A 25191-nucleotide genomic window follows, 5' to 3' on the forward strand; every position below is an offset into this window, starting at 1 on the left:
GCAGCTGCATCTGTAGTGCTTGAGTCTTGCAAAGTAAAATGTGGAATAGCTTTCCATTTTCCTTAGCACTCTTGATGAGTTTTTTCTTGCTTGCTGAAATCACTGTCAGGCGTGGGGAGAGCTCTGAGGAGCCATGTGTCTCTGGTGCTTTTAGAACCAGAGATCAGGAATGTTCTTCTACTCTAATTTGGCTTTCCTTGCCTTAGCAATTCCTTCAAAAAACTTGCTGCTGCCTGATTTATACAATTTGTCCAGCCTCTGTTTCTTGTCACTGACTTTGTCTTTCACAGCACTGAGGTTTCTTAACAGCCTGATTTGTATTTTGCATGCTTTTTCTCTCTGACTGTGAGGCATAATCCTTCAGCAATTATTGTGGTGTGAGGCTAAGGACAAAGTTGCTCTACAGCAAGTGGTCTTGTTTAATGGGAAAGGATGTGTCTGCAGTGGCATCTAGGTGGAGGGAGCGGTGTGAATGATGTATTTCTTCCAGGTGGCACACTGCATTATTTCTAGGCTAGAGAAGTGTGACAGACAGCACAGATTTGAAGGAATACACCGTACTGTTTTAGGAATTACAAGAATAATAGCCGTCAGCTGAGAGGAGGCAGCTGGAGCAAGGCAGAATGGGAACATCCTCCTCTGTGCTACCAAAAGCTTGAGTGGGGCACAGCGGGGGACACGCTGTCAGGAGAACCTTCACGTGTTTGAGACATGCACCATTACAGTGTTACTGTGAAAAGCTGTTGGCACCTTTGCAACAAATGGAGGGGAAATAGCTTGCCACTGCTATTCATAAATGCCAAAAAAAGTAAATAAATTTTATGGATGTTTGCTGCAGAGAAAAATTTGGGATAACAATCTGTTGCTATTGTGTAGCATGTACGTAGTAGTTTTCTGTAAATCTACTCCTGTTTTATGAAGTTTGCTCCCTTGACTTTCACCTTCTATGAACTTTTCAAACCCCACCTAAGATGATGGGACTATGCTGTGGAGGCAGTTCCAGAACTTTGCTGGTAGACATGTTTTTTCTTGTCTTCTTCAGAAATTTATAACTGTGTGTCTTTTAGCTTAAGGCCCCCTTTGGACTGTTTAATTTGCCAGACAGCAATACTATCATTCCCGTCCTGGTCATGGTAGGTTCAAAGGTGAGATTGTTTAGCCCTATTGTATCAAGTTACTATCTTGATAATTTTTAAGCCTATTTCTGGGCCTGTTCTGGTTTGGAGGACTTTTTCTAGGACATGGCTGATATTGTACGTAGTATTTCAGAGGAGGAGCTCTCACAGGGGCCTAAAGGCCCATGGGAATTAATCTTCCTTCAGTCTTTTGAGGATACATCACTTGATGAGTTTACTCTTTTTATAGCTGAATGTTTTGCAGACATCCCATATTCTACAAATATACTTCTCCCTGTGTAGCTCCTCCAGCTGACAACCTCATAATTTATAGCAGAAAGTCTTGTTATTAGTTCCAAAGCTTCTGACCTTGCACACCACTATTAAATTTCATCCCATTTCTATTACCCCTCCAGAAAATCCAGCTCGTGCTGTGTGAGCCCCCAGTCTTCCTAGTATTGACAAGGCCTCCAGACATTTAGGTCTGTGAAAATTTATTTGTTTGCCTTTATATTTTTGTGGCAATGTCATTAATACTAGTATTAAATGAGATTGGTCCAAACACCAGTCCTCAAAGGTTTCCATGTTCAACCTGCCTGAGGTTTAACAGTTTCCCTCCTGCTGCAGGCCTTACACTCCTTTAAAAAGGCTGTAGCTGAGAAGCAGAAGGGAAGCCTGCCCTGGCCCCTGCACCTCCTTTCAGTGGATGCTTTTGGGGTGCAGGGCAGGCTGCACTTTCCCCAGGCATCACTGGGGATGCCTGTCAAGGTGAGGCTGGTGGAGCAGAGCTGACAACCGCATGCAGTGAGCAGAGACACACAGCCAGCCTTTTGAGATGGCAGAGAGAGGTGTATGAAAATGCATCAAGAAAGACTGCAGAATTTGCTTTGATCCAGGAAATGAGCAGGTATTGCTCATCTGAGAGCCTGCCTGGAGAAAAGGACCTGCCCAGCCAGGGCACAGAGGTTGGAGAAGAGACTTTTTTGCAGTCCCACTTGTTCTTTCATCCAGCAGAGCCAAGGGTGTGAATTTCTTGTTTCTAGCATTTGCTGCTCTAACTGGCCTTCAAACAAAACTGACTTTCTGATGTGTTGGGGTACTCACTTCATGCAACATATCTTGGCACTTCCTCCTAAAACCTCATGTTGCTGTGGGGTTTGCTACAATTATGGAAGAATTAAAAAAAAAAAAAAAAAAAAAAAAACAAAGAAAAGAAAATAGCTGAGAAATAACCGTCATTTCACCAGGCAGTAACAATGTAAGGCGTCATCCCCAATCTCACTAAAGGTGTTTTAACAACACAGCACCTACACAGACTCGCAGTACCAAATGTTATTGTTTACTGGGTTGAATTTGTTAATTTATTGATGCACACATTTTGTCTTTTGGAAGAAATAATTTGCTCAGAATAACAATATCCCCTGATGATATCAATTTCTAACTTAGTTTCCATGGTCAGAAATTATGTAGAGAGACAATATACTAAACACCACATTTTGTGAGCAATAATCTTCATGATTTAAGTGTTTTTTCTATTGTTACAACACTCATGAACATGTTGAAGTCAAGAAACCGTGCTGATGCCTGTGGCTGATATTTACCACTTTACATGTTCACTGCCTTGTACAAACATTAATGAACCAATGTAAACAGTCATTTTGATAATGTGGCTTAATATAATAAGGCATTGCAAACCTTGCTTCACCTCTGTATGCTCAAGGGATTGTAATTTGTACCCTTTTGTATGTGCAATGAAGGCTATACCCATCATCTACCCTCTCCAGTTCATCTTTTTTCTGTGCAGTTCCCACCAAAGCGGGGAGCAGCTTTGGTTTTAGACAGGGCTCCAGAGAGCTCAGGCTGTAATTTGTCTGGCTCTCTTCCAGCTTTCAAGATGGTGCCAGTTTGCTCCAGGCTTCCTCTGTGTTTTATAATTGCCTTTTTTTTTAAAAAAAATTTTTCTTCACTTGGGGTTGTTGATTTCTCCACATCTGGAACTACCACTGGCATTGCATTGGCAAGGGTAAAAGCCCACCTGCATTTCAAAAGTGCCTGTCTGCTACACTACCTTACACACTAGTCAGCAGGAAAACACTGCCTGTCTTATTCTTGCTTTACTTTTAAAATGTAGTTATCATTTTGCTTCAGCTTAGAAGCATGTACATCTATTTTGGTAGTATGATTTCAAATAGTTGTATTTCTCATATTAAGAAGTGTGTGCTCTCAGGACTTTGGGACTTGCAAGAGGTGGGAGCAAGGAAAACTAGCAGACTAGAATGAAATCAAGTAAAGTACCGAAGGGCTTGAGTCAGTTCAGGATTCCAGCAGAAAGCATAATATGAGGGCCAGCTCTCCCAGTTTTTGAAAGTGTACTTGGAGAAAACTGAGGAGATATGAGCAGATGTTTTACCTTTTGCCAGCTGGTGCTAACTGGGACTCCCACAGCACTGATTACAAGCTGAAGTAATCTTTATTCGGGGCATCTCTGTATGATACCCACCTGCATTCAGGGAATGGCCTTTTTAGGCCAACTGGCTGCATACTGTGAAACCAGAGGGTTTATTGACTCCATAGCAAGACCAGACTCCTTTGCCTTTCAGGGATGGTCAGCTTCTTTGCCTGAAAGGTTAACGTGAAAGGTGTGCGTGTGTGTTAATTTTATTATGCTTTTGTGGACTAAAGACTGCCACACTGGCTAAACTGTGATGAATCGATCAGAAATAATTCAAGCCTCTATCCTGCAGTTTGTTGAGGGGAGACGTGCACCTGACAGCTGATGGAGTTAATCGTTTGCAGCTTAAAGGTGTAGAACATCAGAGCTTCTGAAGAGCAAATAGGAGCTGAATTATTTACATTATTCAATGCAGATGTCTGGCTTTCAGTCTGGTTGCTCATCATTGCTCAGCGAGCACCCATGTTCATATGTTGCATCATAAATACTGCAAAATGAATATGTAATTTTATATTCCTTGAATATGACTGATTCACAGCCATACAATGACGTGCACAACAGCTGTGCCATATTACTTGTTAAATATATGATGGTTGAACCCAATTATTCCTGTATGTAAGAGATTACTTAGTAGCCCCTGTGCAAGCAGGAGATGGTGCTTTTTTAGACTGGACTTAGGCATACCAGGATGATGTCTGGGAAGAGCCTCCATATAATGGCATTTAAATTAAATGATTGGATGGACGAAAGTAGGTCTGTAATTTGTTTTATCCTCTGACTTTGACAGCATTACCTTTGAGGAGTCTTGTTCATGCTGATAGCTACAGTGATGAGCTCAAGAGCTGAATATAGGGCCGGACGAGAATTCTGTAGGTCAGAGGTGCAAAACCTGTAGAAAAACCTGAATTCTTGACTTGTTTGGGAAGAAAATGGGAAGACTTCATATCTACATGGATGAATAACCACCTTCAGAAGAGACCTTAAGAAGCTGACAAAAACCTTACAGCAAATGGAAAACACAACTTTGTTGTCATAGTTCAGAAAGACAAGCATAAAATGAAATCGCCACAGTGGTTTAAATCTTATTAAGAGTACCTTATATACGATGATATCAACCATTCATCAGACAGAAGAAAACTGGCTGATCAAGTCACTGGAATAAAAGAACTCTAGAATAATTTAACTTGAAAGGCACCACCAGGGGGTCATCTAGTACAACTGCCTGTTGAAACCAGGTCTAATTAGATCAGGTTGCTCAGGGCTGTGTACAGTCAAGTTTTGAATATCTCCAGGGAGGGGGATCTACAACCACTCTGGGCAACCTGTTTCAGTATTTGGCCACCCTGTTGTAAAAAAAAAAAAAAAAAAAAATTCCTTGGATCTAGTTGGAGTTTCCCACTTCCCAACTTGTGCCCATGACATCTTGTCCTACTGCTGTGCAACTCCAAGAAGAGTCTGGCTCTGGCTTTTCTGTATTCTCAAGTCTGGTAGCTCAGGAAAGGAAACAAGATCACCCTGAATTGTGTTGGCTTGGGACAGATAACAGGAGCTGTTTATGGAGTGGGAGTCTGATTTTGACATGGGGGGTCTGTGGGGGTAACCTTTTGCTGAATATGCCACTTATTTTTTCAGGGTAGACATTGTGTTCAGGAGGAATTTGCCTGGCATCTCAGTACACGTGGTAGCATTTCAGATGCTCCTGTTTTGCCCTGTCATTTCCCGAGTGCATGGACAGGATAAGCAGTGTGTGTGCAATGCCTGGCAAATCCCAGGTGCTCCCTGGTGTCTGCATCTTGTGCCCCTGTAGTAACACAACATGGAAAGGTCAGATTTACTGTGGGTGTGTGTAAACCCTCTGTGCAGTGAGCCCATGTTAGGCCTGGAGCTTTGATGGTGTGTCACTCAACTGGGCATGAGCTTTACATGTGCATGTCTGGTGAGGAAGACCAAGGTAAAAATATGGCAGCCCATAGGAAGAAACATTTGTGAAGGAGATTGGTTGACGTATACTCAGTGTTTGCCCAGAGTCCTTGTCTTTCAAACCCAGATCTTTCTTATCCTTGAGCAGTCATGGTATTTTTCTGCAACTAAACAAAATTAGCGTTTTCTTAGAATGTTGACTGAAGTTTTTTTTTTTCAATGGTATGTTTTATTTTGCATAATTACTCCAGTTAAGAGGGGGGTTTGTTTGGTGTTGTTTTTTGTTTGTTTGCTTGTTTGTTTTGTTTTTCTTTGTTTTGTTTGTTTGTTGGTTGGTTGGTTTGTAGTTTTTTGGGGGGGTGGGGAGACTGATGGTGCTTTTTGGGTTTTGTGCTAAAGGGCATTGCAGCTGAGCCAGTTCTAGCATTTGTGGTTCTAAAGTCATGATCTGAAGTTCTCAGTTACAGCATTTCTGTATTTTGTATTTAATTTCAAAACTCTTGTGTATTTTGTGAGCTGAAGTGAGATAGAGCAATGTGAAGGCATTGATGAAACAGAAAGATATTTCAGTGTAAAATAACAGATTAGTGTTAAATGTATCAGGAGTAACAATAAGAGGGTATAGGCAGAATACAGAAATACCAATAAACAAATTGATGAGAGGCAATGAGTGACATGGAGTTCAAATTAAGGAAAAGCATGAAAATACTAAAGGATATTTAAGAGGATTTTTTTTCAGAACAGGAAAGCATTAAGGAAGATGTCAAAATAACAGTTTATTTTCCAGTACTTAAGGATCAAAAGCAGACAGTAAAAAACAACAGTGCTGCTGGAAGATAACATGAAATGAACAATGGTTTGGAAAGGCATATGCTGCTTAAAAAAGAAACAGAAACTGCTCTCTCAAAAAAGGGCTGTCTGACTGATAATCAACCAATGTTTGCATCAAGGTCAGTCACTGACAGTGATTGCAGTATTTCTAAGTTCTTACATTAAAAAAAAATCTTTGAACTAAATTGATCCATCAGAGTATTTACACTGAATTAATGGAACTGCAGACTGGGTTATATGAGCCCCTGTTGTTTTGGTTTAGATCAGGTTTTGCCTAGCAAAGCTCAGCAAGATTGTATTTTGTGTCACTGGGAGTTTTTATTAATGTGCAAAGCTAAAAATAATGGCATATCTGCTGCATTTCAAATGTCACCTTTTCGCATAAGCAGAGACTTTCAAACTCACTGGCCACTGAGCTTGTGAAATTCTTTATTGGGATGAACGACTTTTTCCGAAGCATAGATTGGATAAATCTATACAAATTTGCCAGCTTCTGGGACAAAGCTTTCATCAATTTCTTGTAATGTAATTGTGCCTATGATCACATCTATTATTGTAGATGTTTCTAAGTAGCTTTTTGCGCTGGTAACATGAGCAAGTGTTTGATGTTTGGAGAAAGGAGTGTTTTTGAAAAGGAAATCTGGAGCTGCTGCATTGCCATACTGGGAAAGCTGAGAGCAAGGTGATCAGCCATGCTGCAGCTTTTATGTACCTGCTTTCATCTTGACACCAGGGACTTTCAACATCAAGGAGGAGAACTTGTTTATGGGGAAGAGATGCAGATTTTCTAAAGCTAATCAACTGAGTTTGTGTCTTTGGAAATAATTGTTGCAATACACGTGAGAACTTACCCAGATTAAGTCAGACGGAAATTGTGGTATTACTTAAAGATCTGTTGGCAGGAGCAATTTCCCTGTCCATGTTCCTATCTGAGATTGAGCTCAAAATCTACAGTCCTTGGTGCAGCAAAACTTAGTTCATGATCTATTTGAGTAATAATTCTAGGATTTTGCCCTGTAACTTCGAGATGTAAGGATTTTTAGAAAAGAACTGAAGTGTATTGTTATGGTAAGTGTTGTTCAGGTGTAATGAGAGTACACTGAGATCTACATTTAATTTACAAACATTTTTTGATTTTTAATACTATTGATCATGAAAGTCATTGGTTTAGTATAAGTCTTTTAACCTGTTACCAGTATCTGGATAACAGTTGATAACAGTTGTTTGCACTTTATGAATGGAGAGAACAACGTGATTGTTGTTCTTCGATAATAAATAAAGTTTTGACTCATACTGGAACACTAACTCAGTGGATGCAAGTTCATTGATGCAAGTTCATTGATTTTTTTTATGGACCACTTAAATCCTGAGTTTATTATTATTATATGTGGAAAATTACATTACAAGACAGTAGCAGAACCAGATTACATGTTTTTAGTTGCAATGAAATATACTGAAAAAAAAATGCTTTCTTTGAGCACCAGAAACTTGATCCAAATGCCATTTAAGAATCAATGGATGTTTGATTTCAATATGCTTTTGATTAGGCCACAGTGTGTAACATGTTTAAAGTTAGGTGCATCTCAAACACCTTTGAAAGCTGGAACACTGTTTAGGAAGTGACCAAAATCAGAATTTGTAGGCAGTAACTTTTATTAGCATGTATTAAACTTAGATGTAGCCAAATAGATCAGTTATACCATATATGGGGAGTGTTTTTGAAGCAGAAATACAATATCCTATCAAAGAAATAACATATACACATTACAGAAATACATACACTAAAACAGAATTTAACCTTATGGTATTTATATTTGTTGTCCAATGGAATACATTCTTCTGTCTGGGCACAGGTGGGAGAAACCAGCTCATGGGATCTTTTCTGGGCTCAAAGGAGGATGTTAGCTTTAATAAGAGATTTTTGGTATAGCCCGAATGTTGCAGATTTCTATTGAGATTACAGTAGAAGACAGCAGAAATTCTGAAGAGTTCCGGGGATGCCCTTACCCTTCACAGGGAAAGCTTTTCTGCAGATGTATGTTATAGTGTAAACAGATATGTCAGTGGACACTGACATGGTTAATGTGATTAACAGGTATATATAAAAACCTGGAAGCTGGAGGCTCTCCTTTGTGAGTTCACAGATCGGTGGCAATGTGGGTTTGCTATTCAAAATGTAGGGAAACGTTTCTTGCAGGTGACAAATGCATTATAACCTGTTGACTGGAAGCACATCCTTCAAGCCTCATTCAACTATGTCAGATGCTCATATGATGAGCTAGCCATTTGAGGAATTAACAACTTCAAAAAGCAAACCAGGAACACGTACACTCTGTGTGTTGTTTTTCCCCTCTTTCTAAACCTGGTAAAAATATAACTTCTGCCAATTTCCTGGGGTTGGCAAAGGCTTTTCAACAGCTTTCTATAAGTCATTGAGAGTATTATATTTCTGCTTCCTGGAGGGAAATGTGCATGGTAGGATTCAAGCCAGTAATTTAAGTGATCCTCAGGGGCATGGCATCAGATTCCACTGTTGGTACCTTTTCGTATGAAGGCAACAACTATCACATAAATTGAATTGTTGGGTGAAGAAATTTTTAAGGAAAAATCCTGGCCATGTTTCTGTGGCCAGTGTGCAAGACGGAAGAGCAGCACATGAGGTGCTATGAGAAGGCAGGTCTGGGAAGGCTGTGAAGCCAGATCAAGTCTACCTGATTGCTTGTGATGAGCAGGAGCAGATGCAGAACTGCAACCTTTCTGTTGGAGAAGACACATAAGATTTCAAGAGTCTTGCTTCTTCCTTAAAGCAGTTCACCTTGGGGCAGAATTATATACAAATAGCCTGTAAGTAGTGGCCCTGTGCAAACACCAGAGTTGAAACTCCTGGGATATTACAGTTGTTTCCGGAGTTCGTTTTAATTGGAGAAGCTTTTCCTAGCAGCTTTTCCCTCTCTCCAACTGGTTTGTGAGTTCAAATTTTTCATGTTTCCTGAAGACTTGGCAGTGCACATCGCTCCCTGTGACAGGGACTGCAGGCCTGTGTGTCTGTGCCACCCAAGGTCTTCCCCATCACTTGCAGTCACCTATCCTGGGCCTGTGCAGGAGCAGGCACCAGCCTTGCTCTGCCCCTGGAGCCCCGGCCATGTGAGGCCGTGGGAAAATGTTTGCCCAGGGTTGGGGTTGAGGGCAGAGTTTGTCCCAAAACAGCGAGGTTGAGTTCCTCAGGGTACATATTCTATTTCTTATGGTGAAATGTGTTTCTGAATACTAATTGCCATTTACAACTATTTAATGTCTGCTGAGGGACTTGGCTCGAGGAGAGCAAAAGAAATTGATGGTAATACTTTCAAAAGAGTGCAAAGGCCACATTTCTACCATGTAATTGTTTCAAATGAGTACAAAGGCCACATTTTTTAGCAAAGCATTTGGCTTGCTTTACATTAAACATGCCCTCAAGTTCCATATTTATTTTTAATATATTTCTCCTACAGCTTCTCTTCCTCCACAGTGATTTTCCCTTGCTGAATAACATCCGCTCAGCTCTCCCTGTCCCAAAAAGAGCTGTCAGTCTTAAAGATTAAATTGGCATCATCCTTTCCCCAGCCACAGCTGTCCTTGGCTTCCTTCAAGTTCTTGTCAGTGAGATCAAAGTATAGTAAACTTGTACCCAAATATTTTTAAATCTCTACTATTGTGTTTTATTTTTCTTTTGGATAGTACTCAGTCTATTGCAGTGGTCAAAATTATTTCTGGCATCCATGGAGATAATTATAATGTGTCATGATGTTGTGAATAGTGTATTGCATTAATCTCCTTATATCACCAGGGGAATTCTAGATATGAAAAAAACCTGTTTGGCTTATAGTCAGAAATCTGAAGATTGCCATTCTTCTATACTTTTCAGCATGAACATTTAACAAACTTGACTTAAAAGAACATACCTATGAGCCTTTTCTGGATTTATTTAGGCTGCACATGAGATGTGTTTCAAATTTTGAGCTGAGATGACATGCATTTAACAAGAATTGTGGCAAAGCTATCAGGGGGAATGTCTTTCCATTTTTAAGGCTGCACTGCTGCTTCTGTCTTCATCCCAGTGATTTTTAGTTATTTAACTTTCTTCCTAAAGTATACCTTTTTTTTGGACAAGTTTTATTGTTCAGTTCTTAATTCTATTTTAAATCTTGAAAGCAAAAGGCCGTTGCTGTGGTGGATTGTAATGGATTCTATTTCTAAATGATCTTCTGGTCCCCTTGTCAGTCTTCTTTGTTATGGAAGCTGCAAGGATGAATGCAGGGTGGGTTTATGGATTTAGGATTTGGGTATGGTGAATATACTGTAAAAATGTGAATTTGTTTTTTATGTAGACCTAGATATCTTTTAAAAGTTTGTGGCATCTTCATATATGTTTTGTGATTTATGGGATAAGTAACACAATATTTGGCATATCAGTGTCAAAGATGTTGCATTCCCAAGAGTATTCAGACAATTCTCTGCAAAGTTTGGGTTTAAATGCACAACCTGTTAACTCCATTAACCTCAATCCTTTGTATCTCAAAGTACCACAAAATAGTGTCTGCTGTAAAAAGATGTCGTGTCTGACTGTGGTACATATTTAGAACTGTTTAATTATAATATTTCACCAATGAAACACGGGCTGTTCCTTTATTTAGCTCATTGTTTGGTATTTCTATTTCAAAGAACAGTAAACTCAGGAATTTATCTAATATTATGAAAATGCACTACTGATAGAGGGAGTCGGACTAGATGATGTCTAGAGGCTCCTTCCAACCAACATTTCTATCATTGTTTGATTAAAGACACTGCTGTTAATCACTTACAACCTTGGAAATTGTTCACCTTTGGTAGAAGCAAAGATACTAACAGAAGCTGCATTTATAGTTTTCAGAAGGAAAAAAGTTTTGAAAGAAAAATGAGGCCAAGACATGGCAATATGAGCTCCAGTAATTGTAGTGCTCTTACCCTACTCTAAGTGAGCATGTACAGTGCCTTAGTAGAGTTTGCAAATGAATTTAAGTTGGAAAATTCTGCATAATATAAACAATATTGGTTCATGGTTCCCATGAAGTTAGTTCGGAGAGGAATATGCTGGAGACTGTACCTCATAAGGAGCTTGTAGCCTGTGTTAGAGAGGCTCATCTTAGGTGGACAGAAAAGCAATTCTGAGAGTCAGAGCAAACAGGTCTTTGTGTGAGACCTTTGTCTCAGTGGTCTCGGCATCACCTTGGGACAGTGAAGTTCAAACCATATGGTGTTTTTGCTGAGATGGAGGTTTGCACAGCCCATCACACTATTCAACCTGAAGTTTGTAACTTATATTCCTTTTTTACTAAAACCTTGATTCACTCTATTCTTCCATCTAACTCTTGTATTTCAAATAGGAATGATTAATCACTAAGCCACCTAAACTGTATCTACTCTCCTTTGCAGTTTCTTGTACTTTTAAGTAAATCTGTTTGGTTTGTTTTGCAGGTAAGTAGCTCGTAACACCTGTCCATCAACAATTTATGGTAAGTGTATGTTGTACTTAGGAAAAACAAAGTTAAACTCATGTTTTGTTCTTTAGAGAGAATATACAGACTAGGAAGATAGTCATACAACATGATTTGTTTCAGACAGTCTGTGCACAGAATCTTCACAGATGTTATGGCTATACGAAGTTTTTTTTCTCCTCAAAGTATTATAAATCTGTTGCAGGAAGAAATAAATACAAATACTCAAGGCAATATTTCAAGGAAGTTGAACAACCGATGTTTACTTTAAATGAAATAAACAAATGAGAGTCTCTGGTTTAGTCCTTTCAGCTACAGTAATCTTGGAAGTTGTTTGTAACTAAATGAAAATCTCACACACAAATGCACGACATAAACCTTGGTGTCCCTTTAGTTTGTTTTTTTTTTTTTTTTGCTACAGGATATTTCTCAGACTCTTCTGCTTATCCTGTCGTTGACTTGATGAAAATACTATTAATGCCTAGTTTTTATCTGTCTAGTTTAATAGATCTCAGTGCGTTTCCTAAAAGATGCCAGTGGCATCCTCCTTATTGTTCAGCTGGGGAAAGAGTATGGTGAAAAAAATGTGTCCTAGGTCAGTATCAGGGGTCTGACAGGGCTCAACATCCTCTGTGGGTGCAGAAGTGTTCTAAAATAAATCTGATTTTTCTGATATATATATCACTCGTCTCATTAGTTTAAAGCCTCAATATGGTACTTAGGTTGCTGTCCAAGCAAACTTCAAAATTTGATTGTTAGTTTTTAGCTTTTTTTACTTCCTAGCCTCTCCAGAGGCAGTTGTTATTCTGTTAATATACTGTGAAAAGTGTTACAGCTTTGCAGTGCAGTGTTTGGAATTTAATAAGTGTACATGGTACATTTTTTTCGTGTGTTAAGACTGATAGACTCTCAGCACTTGACACAGATGCCGTTTGTGCATTTGATCCTCTTAGAAAGTTACTGTATTTTTGGTCCTCGCAGTTTAAACTTTGTAGAAGTTTTTTTGTTATTGCTAGGCTGCATAAAATTCTTCCCTTGTTTGTTCTTGCTGGTTTTGTTTTGTTTTTAAGATTTTCTCCTTTCTTCTCTTCGTAGGTCCCATATTTTGTCCTGGAGCATTTTTCTTTAAATTCTTATGGTTCTCTCCAACTGATCACACAACTCAGTCGTCCTTAGTCACAGAGGCTTTTTTCTTTCATCCTTACTGTACCTTGACAACAGCTGTAAGTTTATGATCTAGTCTATGTTTATTTTAAGCTCTAGTCATTCAAATGTGTTTGTTATGCCAGTGCCTTAATTAGCTGATTTTCTTTGACTATATTTTCTCATTTTCCCATGGCATCTTCTCCAGAGGTTTACTTCTGTTGCCGGCTTTCTGTCATCTTTTGTAAAATGTTTTGCCAAAGGATTATTGCTCTACATCAACTGTCATTTTCTTCCCAGAGTTTTTTCTAATACATATTTGTGCATGCACATGCAAAAGTGAAGTAAATGTGAAGTTGGATTTGAACACAGGCTGACAGAGAAATAAGATGCATCTGCTAAATCTGTTTAGACCTTCTTTTCTTCTGTTCTGGACATGAAGTTACATATTCTCTGCAGAGGTCAACTCTGAATTCGTTCTGCCCTTTGGAATACCATGATCACCTTGTATCCCAATTTCATCTGTTGTGTGGTGGTTACATCTCTGTGTTTCCATAATTTAATTTTTTGAGGGCAGTTTACAGACCTGGTGTGGGCAGATAAGAAGGATGAATTAATTGTGGGTTTTTTTATTTGTTTGTTTGTTTGTTTTTTAATTCTGCCTGGTCAGGGGTGAGGAGGTACATCTTGGACTTAGAGCTTTTTCTGGCAGAGAACTCAGCTCATGGCCCAGAGTTTCAATAGATGATTTCCCAGCTTTAGTGACTGCAATTAAGAAAATCTAGATGAACCTGCTGACCACACTTTGGCTATCCCAGTTCAAAGCATTTAGCAGTCTTTTTGGCTGAAAAGGTTACCTCTGAACAGCAGAGACAGGAAAAGCTAGCACTGGCACTAACTGAGTTGGACTCTCTTTTTTTTTAAGATACTTTTTACATAACTGACTTTCAATATGTTTTCCTAAGATTGAACATATTTCCTGACATATTTTTCCACCTTCCAGCAGATACAAATCATATCACATATTAGGGTCATACTGCAAAAACAAATCTTAGGATGTTATGGTCTAGGAAATTTGTAGCACGTATTTTTGCATATTGTTTCTGAGGTTGTAAAAATACGGAGACTTAACAACAGTTCAATTCAAATTCTGTTCCATGAATATGTTGTAAAGAGTAGCACTGGAGACTTTATTGAGCGTTTTAAGCAAAAAAAAAAAAAAAGAAAAGATGAAAGAGTCACACTTATTAAAAACAGCCATTGTACCTCAGTAATTATGAGTTTTATAGTTAAAGTAAGGAGTGAAACACGTGACAAGATTATGTATGAAAAATATATGCATCTCTTCAAAACAAGATCCTTTATTCTTGAAGTGCTGAATACATTTTGCCATTTTTTTTTTCTAGCAGACTGGTCATTTAGACTGAGATAAAATAATATTTTTGAATTTTCTTCTATGTAAGAAGTTTCTTGTATCTTGAATTATATTTAGTGTTATTGTTGCAAATGATCTCAGCTAAGGCAATGCTTTGCATGCATGAAAGTTCCTAGAAAAGTGACTAGCGAGTGTGCCCATGTATTTTATGAAAATATTTCTACAGGTAATTTTTTTTTTTTTGCTTTTACCTTTTCTGTGCTGAAGCAGTTGAAAATATATTAATTCTTCAAAGAATCTAATGAAGATTTGTCCTCTCTCAAAGTGTTTATTTTTACCTCCTGTTCTGGATGAGCCTATTAATTAAAGATGGCATTAACAGAAAGATCACCTTCTGTTAATCTGCGCACTGCGGTTTGGGGTAGGCACTGCTATGCACCTTTCTCAGGCTTCCTGACTCTGTGACAATATTGGGAAACTCTGTCGTCATTTCCACGGGCAGCAAGAAGCAGCCATGATCACTTGTTCTTTCATCATGAAATTTCATCTACCATTTGTCTTTGCTGTTTTTTCTTTGGTACCTGTTTTGCTGTTGTACTCTTTGTTCTGAAACAATATAAACTCTGGTCAGAAATTAGGCTTTACATTTTCCCAAGAGCATCATCAGCATTATAACAAGATACATGAAATGCTGAACATTAATGGAAATAATGGTCGTGTTTCCTTTGTCTCAGCAGTTGTATAGTACTTCGTTTTTACAGGCAGTCAAGATTAGGTCTCCTATTGGCTTTAGATGGCAGGGATTTACTCTCATATAGCACCAAAACCCATAAGCAAGTTGTGTCAATAGAAATAATTACACTGGATCCAGCACATCCCATTTCATGTCTTATCTAAGTAAAGCAGCTAGATTATGTATTTATTAAAATAGTAATAAAATACCAGTTCATCTCTGTGTGACTCCATTTTAACACACAACTGTCACATTCACTATTTTAGAACTCTTTCACTATGGTAGTTTCATCAGTGACGGAAAGACTACAAGCAGTGACTGTCTGAGAAACATTATCTGCAGCTTTCTGCTCTCAATGAGTTACCCTGACACATTTATTTTTTGTTCTTCTCAGAATTTTTTGCTAGGTGCCTTGTTGGAATATGTAAGGTGAAAATTCAGGTGCTATCTTGGAAGTGTGAAAGGTGTACTCTCACTTTTGCTAGGCTTTTTGCTAGTTGTATTGGGTTATAGTTGCTGTGTCTTTGTCTTCTGATTACTTTGGAGAATGATGTAAGTTTGTTGTCGGTTTTGATGATATCCCTCCCAGGCACTATGCAAAGCTTCAGCACCTTTCTGTATCCCAGATGAGCATGTCTGAGTAACAACAGAATGATTCAGCTCATGAAATTGCCAAATGAAGTTCAGGCTGAGGAAAGATGTCATGAAGTTGCTGATGTGACAAGTATAAGCCAATGCTGCAGTGTTAGGGATGCTGCTGGTGAACAAGAGAGAAAAACTTACTGTAAAAGACAAGGGTAAAGAAGCAGAGGAGATGAGTGTGCTATAGAAAACATTAATAGTCCATAACAAAGTCCAGCAAAGTGTGGGTGTTTTTTCACTTAGTAGTGCTGAAGAAGGGTTAAAAATTTGCTCCTGGGCCATTATTATTCATATATGTGATGAAGTTCATAAGGATTTGATTGCAGTAGTAATAATTTCCTCATATAAATAACAATCTCAGACTGCTACACAAAGGCGGTTACTGTTATTACCCCAGTTCTGTGTGTGGGGAAATGAGATGGTGAAGGGGTGAAATTATTTGTTTGAAGTGGCTCTGTAGATCCAAACAGACTGAGCAGCAGTTCCCAGATGTCCCTGAAGTCTCCAATCAGTGCTCAGTGTGTGCAATATCTGTAAACCAACATACACCAGTTTGTGGCTCTGTGGCATAGGATGGGCTCTGCATGGCGATGCTCACCCAGCCTCTGGGTGCTACCACCACTCTGGTTGTCACCTCAGCCTGCATAGTACCTGATCTGAGGAGAGGGGGAAGGCTGGAGGGGGGACTCCTTGCTGCTTCTCCCAGAGATGGCCAGTGTCATCCAGTTGCTACCAAAAGTTATGTCCAGTCATGGAAAGTTCTTGTATAATCTCACTCTCTAATTGCAATGGTTTATATGAGCTACTGTGATGTCCAGATTTTACTGAGTGGCAGTATTGTCAGTAAGTTGTCCCTCATCATTTTGTAGGTATCAATATGTTCTTTTTGTGTTCTTTGATAGTGCTTATTATCTAATTTATTTTAAATAGTTTGTGCCATTTCGGTAAATACTGGTTCTGATTTGAAAAGCATTTTCACAGGTGCTTTACTACATTTGTATTCAAGAGGCATGTGTTGCTTTTGAATCCATAGGATCTAATCACATGCATACATCATATGGATGTGCACTTACTCTCAGAAGCAGATGTTTCCACCCACATACAGATGGATTTCTGTAAGATGAAGTAGAGACTTCTCTGTCAGAGAAAACCATTGTTGCTGTCAAATTCTTTGGTCTTGTCACTTTCCTCCATCTTCCCTAAGCTTTAGGTTTAGTTCCAAAGTGTGCAAATGACTTCCAGGCAGAGGGAGAGGTGGTAAAACATCTCCAGAAAGCCTTTGTAACTTTGCATCAGGAACATGAGCCAAGGGTTTCCTTCTGTCAAAACTGCTGGGAACTAGACAATGTGTGTGCTGCTTGCCAGAGAAACCTCTGGCTCTGCTTTCCGGTGCAGCTGGTAGTCTCCAGACTCAGACTATGTCCATCGCTTGGTGCTGGGTTGACCATTAGTTACCACATCCACTTTCAAACCTTCAGACTGGTTATTTTCTAAACTTCGGAGGGAGGTCAGACACTGTTAGGATGGGCGTGCAGAGAGTGAAGGTGAAGCAGGGATATAGGGAATGCTTTACAGCATTTCCTGATAGACCTGCCAGCCCCTTCTGCTGTCACAGTGTCCATTATCTTGGTTTCTCAGCTGCATTCTCCCTCGTGTCCAGTAGATGGTAATGATGTGTTAAAAACGCTGCTTCATCCCTATTTTGATCGGAGGAAATATTGGATCCACAATCGTGATGTGCTAGGTTCCCAAGGACTATATACCACTGATTCATTTTTACTAATTTTACTTTTTTTTTTTTTTAAATTTTTTATATTTTCTTTTCATTATTTGTAAGTTAACCAAGCTCCTGTGATAGCAAGGTCTTGGTCTGTATTGCTCGTTCATAATATTTTGGCTTAAATTTTGTTAATCACTTTCTCAGATGTCACTGATTCTGTATTATCTGTAGTATTATATGTAGAACTCTTATGTAATACTACGATAGAGGAGGATGGGCTACATAATTTAATGACCACTTCCAGACCTGACATTTTATTAATCTCCCTTATATGGCATATGGAATAGAAAACTAGAACTTCATACACTACAAAGGAAGAAAGGGAGTTGTTGTTGGTTTGTTGTTGTTGTGGTTTTTTTGTTGTTGTTTTGGTTTGGTTTGGGGTTTTTTTGTTTGTTTGTTTGTTTTTGTTTTGTTTTGGTTTGGTTGGTTTTTTGTTTGTTTGTTTGGTGTTGTTGTTGTTGTTGTTTGTTTGTTTGTTTTATTAAAACTTCCAGATACATTTCTCCTGCTTTCACAAGCTCAGGGTCAACTGCTTTTGGCAACTGGAATAAGCATTTTAATTTCGTTTAATAGCTTGCTGGGGACAAACACTATGTATATGTGACATATCTACTGCTTTAGTGAGACCATAAACAAGCTACTATTGGGAATGGCTTCTGAGATCTAGTTTCTGTGTAAGTATCCAAAAATACCTGAATTTTGGAAATGGTGGGGTTTTTTAGGTGCTACTTAACTATGTGAAAATCTGGCTCTGTTTGGCAAGGCTCATCTATATACCAAAGTTTCCATTTTCTAGACATAGTAACCACTAAAAAACCGAATAAAAATAGACCTACTAAATAGATAGATAAATAGCGTTGAGTATAGAGAGAGCAATTTTTAAAGATGAAAAAGTATTGCTTCCTGGCTTTTCTGTCCATCAGTTTATGTAGGCTTTTCTGTACATTCTAACAGCACAATGCCTGAGCAAGTAATTTAATATAAAATCAGAATTATATGTTCACTGGATTCTGATACCTAATTTAATGGTTATGTGCTTGTCCTGTAAAAGATATTTATTAAGACACCTATGTGTACGTACTGTTATTAAAGATAACAATTTTTGGCTCCATCAACTGTTAGGATTTTTTTCAAAGCTGTTGATTTTGTTTTTTGAAATGCAGCTCTTTTTAAAGCTGTTCTGAAAGGAGGTCCAGTCACCATTAATTCCTGTGTAAATTAAGCATAATCACTTGGAGAAGAGACCCTTTATTTAGTGAGTTTAAAGCTCATTATACAGTTTTGTAGGGGGAAAATTACCATGCCTGTAAATTAGCTGCATTTCCTAATGAAACAACTTGGCAATTTTTTTCAGCCTCCTTTGATAGGAATAAGAATTATACTGGCATTGGAAAGTAAAATCACACTATTCCTGCTGGCAGTTTTCCCAGTTCTAGAAGAAATTATAACTGTGAACACATTTTGATTCAGATTCATCTCAACATGTAACAAAATCATCTTTTGTCATGGTGTTTTTCAGCTCGTCTTTTCCACCTCTTTTATTAGAGCCTGAAGCCAGCTCCACCATCCTTATTTGTGGTTTATAACACAAATTCTCTGAGGGCATGTGGCTTTCTCAAACAATAAAGCATCGCTACACTCCTCATTCTTGAGGACACACAATTACATGTGTGAATCTTGTTCCAAGGGACGGAACAGCGGAACTCACCATGTTCATTTTCCACAAAAATCAGGCTTCCACTCTCCCATCAGGATTGTAAAGACAAGCATATTTACCAGAGATGTCTGTGCTTATCTAGTTTTACCCTGACATACAGTTGTGGATGGCAGCAAATAGATGGTATTATAAGTGCTTTGGCTGCAGCTACCAGCAACAGGAGTGGCAAAATGCAAAGTGATTGGTCTTGAGCAGACTGTCCATTACAACCAGGAGCACCCTCATGTGCAAATTAATGAGACAATCTGGTACCTGTAGCTCTACGATGCCTACACAACTGTCTGTGAAACCAGGTGTCATGACTTAGCTTCAACAGCTAAAAGCAGAGATCCATGGACCTGCTGTAAAATTGAAAATAACAGTAAGAACATCCAAAGTAATTGCCTTTTCCTGAAACTGGTTACATTTTGTAATATGGATATTAATCACACATACTTACAGAGTGTGGTTTGTTTTTTCTCTCATCTCGGAAAGGTATAAATACATTTAGTGGTATATGGATCAGTACCATCAAAGTTTCTTTTTTCTGTTCCTGCTTGGGTCAAACAGTGTTTGTTCCATGGTAACAGCAAGATGCAATTTTTCTTGAAGTCTTTTGCAGTGTATTAAAATTAGTGAAAGATTAAATGGGTTTCTGTTACATTTAATCAATATGAAACTTTACATCATCAATGCGAATAGTATTCCTTCAGCAGTTACTAGCTGCTATAGAAAACTCTGCGGCTGGCCAGTGTTTCTGGGTCAGGCTGCTGCAGGAGGTTGGTAATTCTGGTTTCAGGCTTGCTCATGGTCCAGCACAGAAAAGCAAAGCCATTTCTCAAATACTGATTCCACTGATTTCTCTGTAGTGTCCCATTTAAAACATAGGGCTGTCCATACTTGTCAGCAGGGTGAAAAATTATATTTTACTTTTGGGTGGTATCAGAACGTAGTTTCCTGAAGTCAGTCTACATAGGTCTGAATTTGCAGTACTTCTGTGCACACTGCCACAGATCTTCAGTACTCAATGTGATGTATTTTTACTTACCATTTTCAGCATCTGAAAATGGATCCCTCAGATAGTGACAATACTGAAATTCTGTTTGGAAATGTGGTGAAAATAAAATAATTTGAATTTCCTAAAGCACCCATTTCTGGGGAAAAAAAAAGAAAAAATATAGAAATATTTCTTTTTGTCAAAGCTGAAGTTTTTTGGTTTGATTTCAGCCTTGATGTATTTTATCTTTTATAAATTAAAAATGGAAATAAGGTTGGTTGTTGTACAGAACCAACAATTAATTTTAACAAAGCAATAGGATGGAGGAGAGGGAAGGAAAAAGAAAAATAAGCAAATTTGAGGTGAAGGGCACATTACTTCACCTCTACTCCGATAATTAGAGACAAAGAATTAATAGTTGCCATAAAATATTTTAAATATGAGAGTCACTTATTAGGTTCTTTGAGAGTGTAATTAATCACTTGCAACCGCATATGTTCTTTGTGTAGTGGTGTACAGTACTAGCATTTCATTAGAAACCAGTTCAATAATAATGGGTCACTCAAACTGTCATTTCTCTGGAGAAAGCTGGGAGGCTGAATGTGTGCTGCTTCACCTCTCGTCTGCTGTGCCAGTGTGGCAAGTTGGGTGGGAGAGGAGTGATAGGAGCTGAATGCCCGGGGTTGTGTTTCAGAACCCCGCCTTGATCTGGATGCAAATGCTGGTGTGAGCCCCACGAGCAGAGGGGTGGATGACAGGCAGGGCGCTGGCAAACACAACGTGGTGTTGGATGGGCAGATGCCAGGTAGTCCTTGGCCAGCCTGGCCCAGGTTCTCCCACCATCCTCCTGGGACCCTGACCTTCCTCTCGGGCAGCACAGGGGACAGTGTCCCTGGGGCGTGCCACTGCCACTGGACCACCTGCCTGTGGCCCGTAAGGGGCTGTCTACATGCACACTGACACTAGACTGACCCTCGTGTCAGTGCGTGACCTGTTTGTGTTTTTTCATCTGGTAGTGGATGTGCCAGTGACCCTGTGGTCATGCGGAGGTGGAAGTGCCACCACTGGAGCTGTTTGGGGATGTTTATTTGATCTTACTCTGTAACTAGATGCCAAGTTAGATGAAGTCTTCAGGCTGGAACACTGTTAGGACACTGAATTTCCATACTGCCAGCATCGGCTGCAGCACAAAATTATCATAATCTTGCCTTTCATAGACTTCTGATCAACATGTCATAGTCAAAGCTACCCAAAGGAAGTCCCATTGTTATGTAGAATGATTTCATTAACAATGGAAAATAACTTCAAGTAATATATTGCTCTTATGACAGAGTGTTTTGGCTGCAACAATTTTTTTTTTTTTTTTTTTTTTTTTAGCAACAGTAATGGGTTAGATACTTATGGCTCTGGTGCTGCCCTAGTGCCCTAGCTGGTTTGCACTGACAGTGAAGAAAAAGGTAGACAAGGTATTGGAGATGCTTTGGTTGTCGCTTAGTTTTATTAATCTCTCAGGGGACAAGATAAACTCAGGGGGCCAGATTTCCCTAGTATGTTCCGTGTTACTCCTGAGGAACAGGATGAAATCTAAACAAGGGCCCGGAAGTACCTTTGATGCCCACTGGGATTTGGGAACTGAGAAACATTTTGTCAATGCACAGTTTACAGGAGGCCCAGGTATTGCTGTTTTTTCTGAGTCCTAACAGAAGGTTGGGAACTGCTTTACACGTTAATCATTGCATCCTCACGGGGTGTAAGGTGTCCTCTCATGAAGTATGCAGTAAATGATGGACATCTTTCCATGCAGCTAAGGAACCTGAACCCCTGTCCTGCAGCATCTTATACTTGTGACTTACTTCCCTTTTGAAATACATCTCATTGGTGTTACAAGAAAATACATTAGTATGCTGGAGTCATGCTTGGAGTAAGTGAAGAACAACCTATGTTGTGTAGTCACACCCTATTATTTTATATTTTACTTCGAGAAGAATCTTTTGCAATTAGCTTGTTGAAGTCTACAAAACACAAACACAGGAAGCAGAGTGGTTTTGATAGGGAGATGGCCTGTCAGTAGCTGATCAAGGAATTTTTTTTTTTAATCTTAAATATGATTTAATGCTCTGTGAAAAGAATGAAGAATCCCATTTTACACTGAAGCATGCTGTTAATGTGCATATAAAAATGTCAGCATTTTTATTGACAGTTATAAATTCACAGCTGCTGGTGGTGATTTTTTTTTTTTTTTAAAGAATGCTTCCCTTTCCCCAGCTCTTTGCAGACCATTGTCGTAGTTTGCTATTAGCTAAGGCAGAACCTTATTTAGCAGAAATGCATATGACTTCAATTTCACTGTATACATCAGGAAAAAAGAAAATCAATGTGGAGCCCAGACTCAGTCTGCTGATGCCAGAGATGACTATCTGTAGAATACAGAAAGAAAACCAGGCTCAGGTTAGTTTTTTGTTACAGTTTGGATGTTAAAAATGTCAGAAAGAGGCTATTGCTGGCAAGAGCTGTTATGACTGTTATCTTCTGTTCAAATTTGGGGTTAATCCTAGAGACTGTCAGTGTGCATATCAAATATTTTAAGTACTTAGTATTAATTTCTTTTTAAGTTAATTGGTGGAAGGATGAGTATTAAGAAACAAGATGTGCATTTACAGTTTCATGTTTGCATTATATATCCATTGTATATGTGTGCAGATGATTGCCACATACCCAGGGATTTATGTGAATGTATATGTAAATATGTGTACGTATGTATACCTAAATCTGACCTTCTAGTCTGTTTATGTGTAAGAATGTGGGTCTGAATGACTCTTTAAAACATAAATGAATATCATTCTTGTTGTGATATTTTTATGACATCTAATCTTCAAGAATATAAAGAGGTGAAGATAATTTTTATCTTCAAACAAGAGGGTGCCAGAGCACTGGAACAGGCTGCCCAGGGAGGTTGTGGAGTCTCCTTCACTGGAGACATTCAAAACCCGCCTGGACACATTCCTGTGCGACCTCACCTAGGCGTTCCTGCTCCAGCAGGGGGATTGGACTAGATGATCTTCCGAGGTCCCTTCCAATCCCAAACATACTGTGATACTGTAATTTTGAAGAAAAGACAGCGCTCAGCTTGCAGAGCTGGGGCCTGTTGAAGCTTCGCAGGTGGGGTCTCTGTGTGTTTCATTGCAAACACAACTACAGCCCTGACAAGAGTGGCCTAAAGCTGATAAGAGGCCTCTCTAGCCAGAGAAACACAGTGAAAGACAATGGAGATACAAAGGGAAGGTTTGTGAGATGCTTTTAATTTTTGGTCTAGGTGCAGCTTCTGTTGAATTGACTGTCACTGAGAGGTGTCCTCATAAATGATGTTCTTTAAGCTGGTTAAAAAAAACCCAAGGAACAGGCTTTGTGATTTTTTAAAAAAACTTGAAAGTTGTTTCATTGGATTTGAAGTAGACTTGTTTTCTTTTTGTGTAACACTTCCCACACTTCTGTTTTTTACAGAAATGTCTTTGAAATAATGTCTCAGATGTTCGTCTTGGCCAAAAATATACTTCTTAGTAAGAAATTGTGCTTGATGGTGAATAAGAATCTTCAGTAAAACATATGGAACTTTTGGGAAAATGGAAAGGTAGCAGTTCTGCTTTTGAAAACAGAAAGACTTCTTTAATGAGTTTTTTTTTCTGAAGTCTCTATTCTGACCTGAGAAAAATTGCATTGACTGGTCTTTCCATGATAGCATGAAGATGTTCTTTATGAGTCGACATCAAGAAGAAGCTGAAGCTTCACAATTATTTCTACCAACTGTTATATTAAACAAAATAAGTAATACTCTCATAGACTTTGGTAATGTTATTTCCAATGGCTGAATTTGATATTGTGCTTGTGGGATTAGGGTCTGCAAGTCTCATATACTAAATTTCCTGAATATTTTTGTTTATAATTACTGTTTTTTAGTTCTGAAGCATTACCTACAGCTGCCAGTAGACTTTGTAAAGTAACTGAAATCAGTAATTAATTCCAGGGGAACTTTGAGCTATTCCTTGCCCAAACTCATTCTGTGATTAAAAAAAAAATAAATCAGGTTTTCAGAGATGTCAATTCAGCATATTTGAGCAGTAAATTTGCCTAAATCTCCAAATATGCATAAATGTGAATAACTCAGCTTGGGAATCCAGGTCTGACTTGGAGCTCGGGACATTCTGGTTCTGGACTCTGTCCTTACGATCTTCCCAGCTGACCCTGACTTGTTCACAGTATCACAGTATGTTTGGGATTGGAAGGGACCTCAAAAGATCATCCAGTCCAATCCCCCTGCTGGAGCAGGAACACCTAGGTGAGGTCGCACAGGAATGTGTCCAGGCGGGCTTTGAAAGTCTCCAGGGAAGGAGACTCCACAACCTCCCTGGGCAGCCTGTTCCAGTGCTCTGTCACCCTCACTGAGAAGAAGTTCTTTCTCAAATTTAAGTGGAACCTCTTGTGTTCCAGCTTGGTCCCTTTACCCCTTGTCCTATCATTGTTTGCCACTGAGAAGAGCCTGGCTCCATCCTCGTGGCACTCACCCTTTATATATTTATAAACATTAATAAGGTCACCCCTCAGTCTCCTCTTCTCTCCTTAAGGCAGTTTGCAACCCACCTCACTACTCTATTGTCTAGACCACACCTCCTCCACTTAGCTGTGAGGATGCTGTGAGGGACTGTGTCAAAGACTTTACTGAAGTCAAGGTAGACCACATCCACCGCTCTGCCATCATCCGTCCACCTTGTTACATTCTCATAAAAGGCTATGAGGTTGGTCAAGCATGACTTACCCTTGGTAAAGCCATGCTGACTGCCCCTAATAACCCTCTTATCCTTGATATGGCTTGAGATGACACCAAGGATAAGCTGTTCCATTACTTTCCCAGGGACAGAGGTGAGGCTGACCGGTCTATAATTACCCGAGTCCTCCCTCTTGCCCCTTTTGAAGACCAGAGTTCCTCTGATCTCTTT

At 39.1% G+C, this 25191-nt stretch overlaps 1 protein-coding gene across 4 annotated transcripts in view; it reads left to right on the forward strand.

Annotated features, from left to right (window-relative positions):
• Positions 1-25191, forward strand: part of SMYD3 (SET and MYND domain containing 3) — a 404221-nt gene that overhangs the window by 192378 nt on the left and 186652 nt on the right. Inside the window, exon 1 of one of the 4 annotated variants that reach the window (XM_071806199.1) lies at positions 12970-13054. The exons of the other annotated variants lie outside the window; for them this stretch is intronic. The gene's annotated coding sequence lies outside the window, so the exon portion shown is untranslated. Of the gene's footprint in view, positions 1-12969; positions 13055-25191 lie in introns of those variants that run through there. 4 annotated transcript variants of the gene reach the window in all.

The sequence above is a fragment of the Patagioenas fasciata genome, chromosome 3 (genome assembly GCF_037038585.1).
Source record: "Patagioenas fasciata isolate bPatFas1 chromosome 3, bPatFas1.hap1, whole genome shotgun sequence".
NCBI classification, from domain to species: Eukaryota; Metazoa; Chordata; class Aves; order Columbiformes; family Columbidae; genus Patagioenas; species Patagioenas fasciata.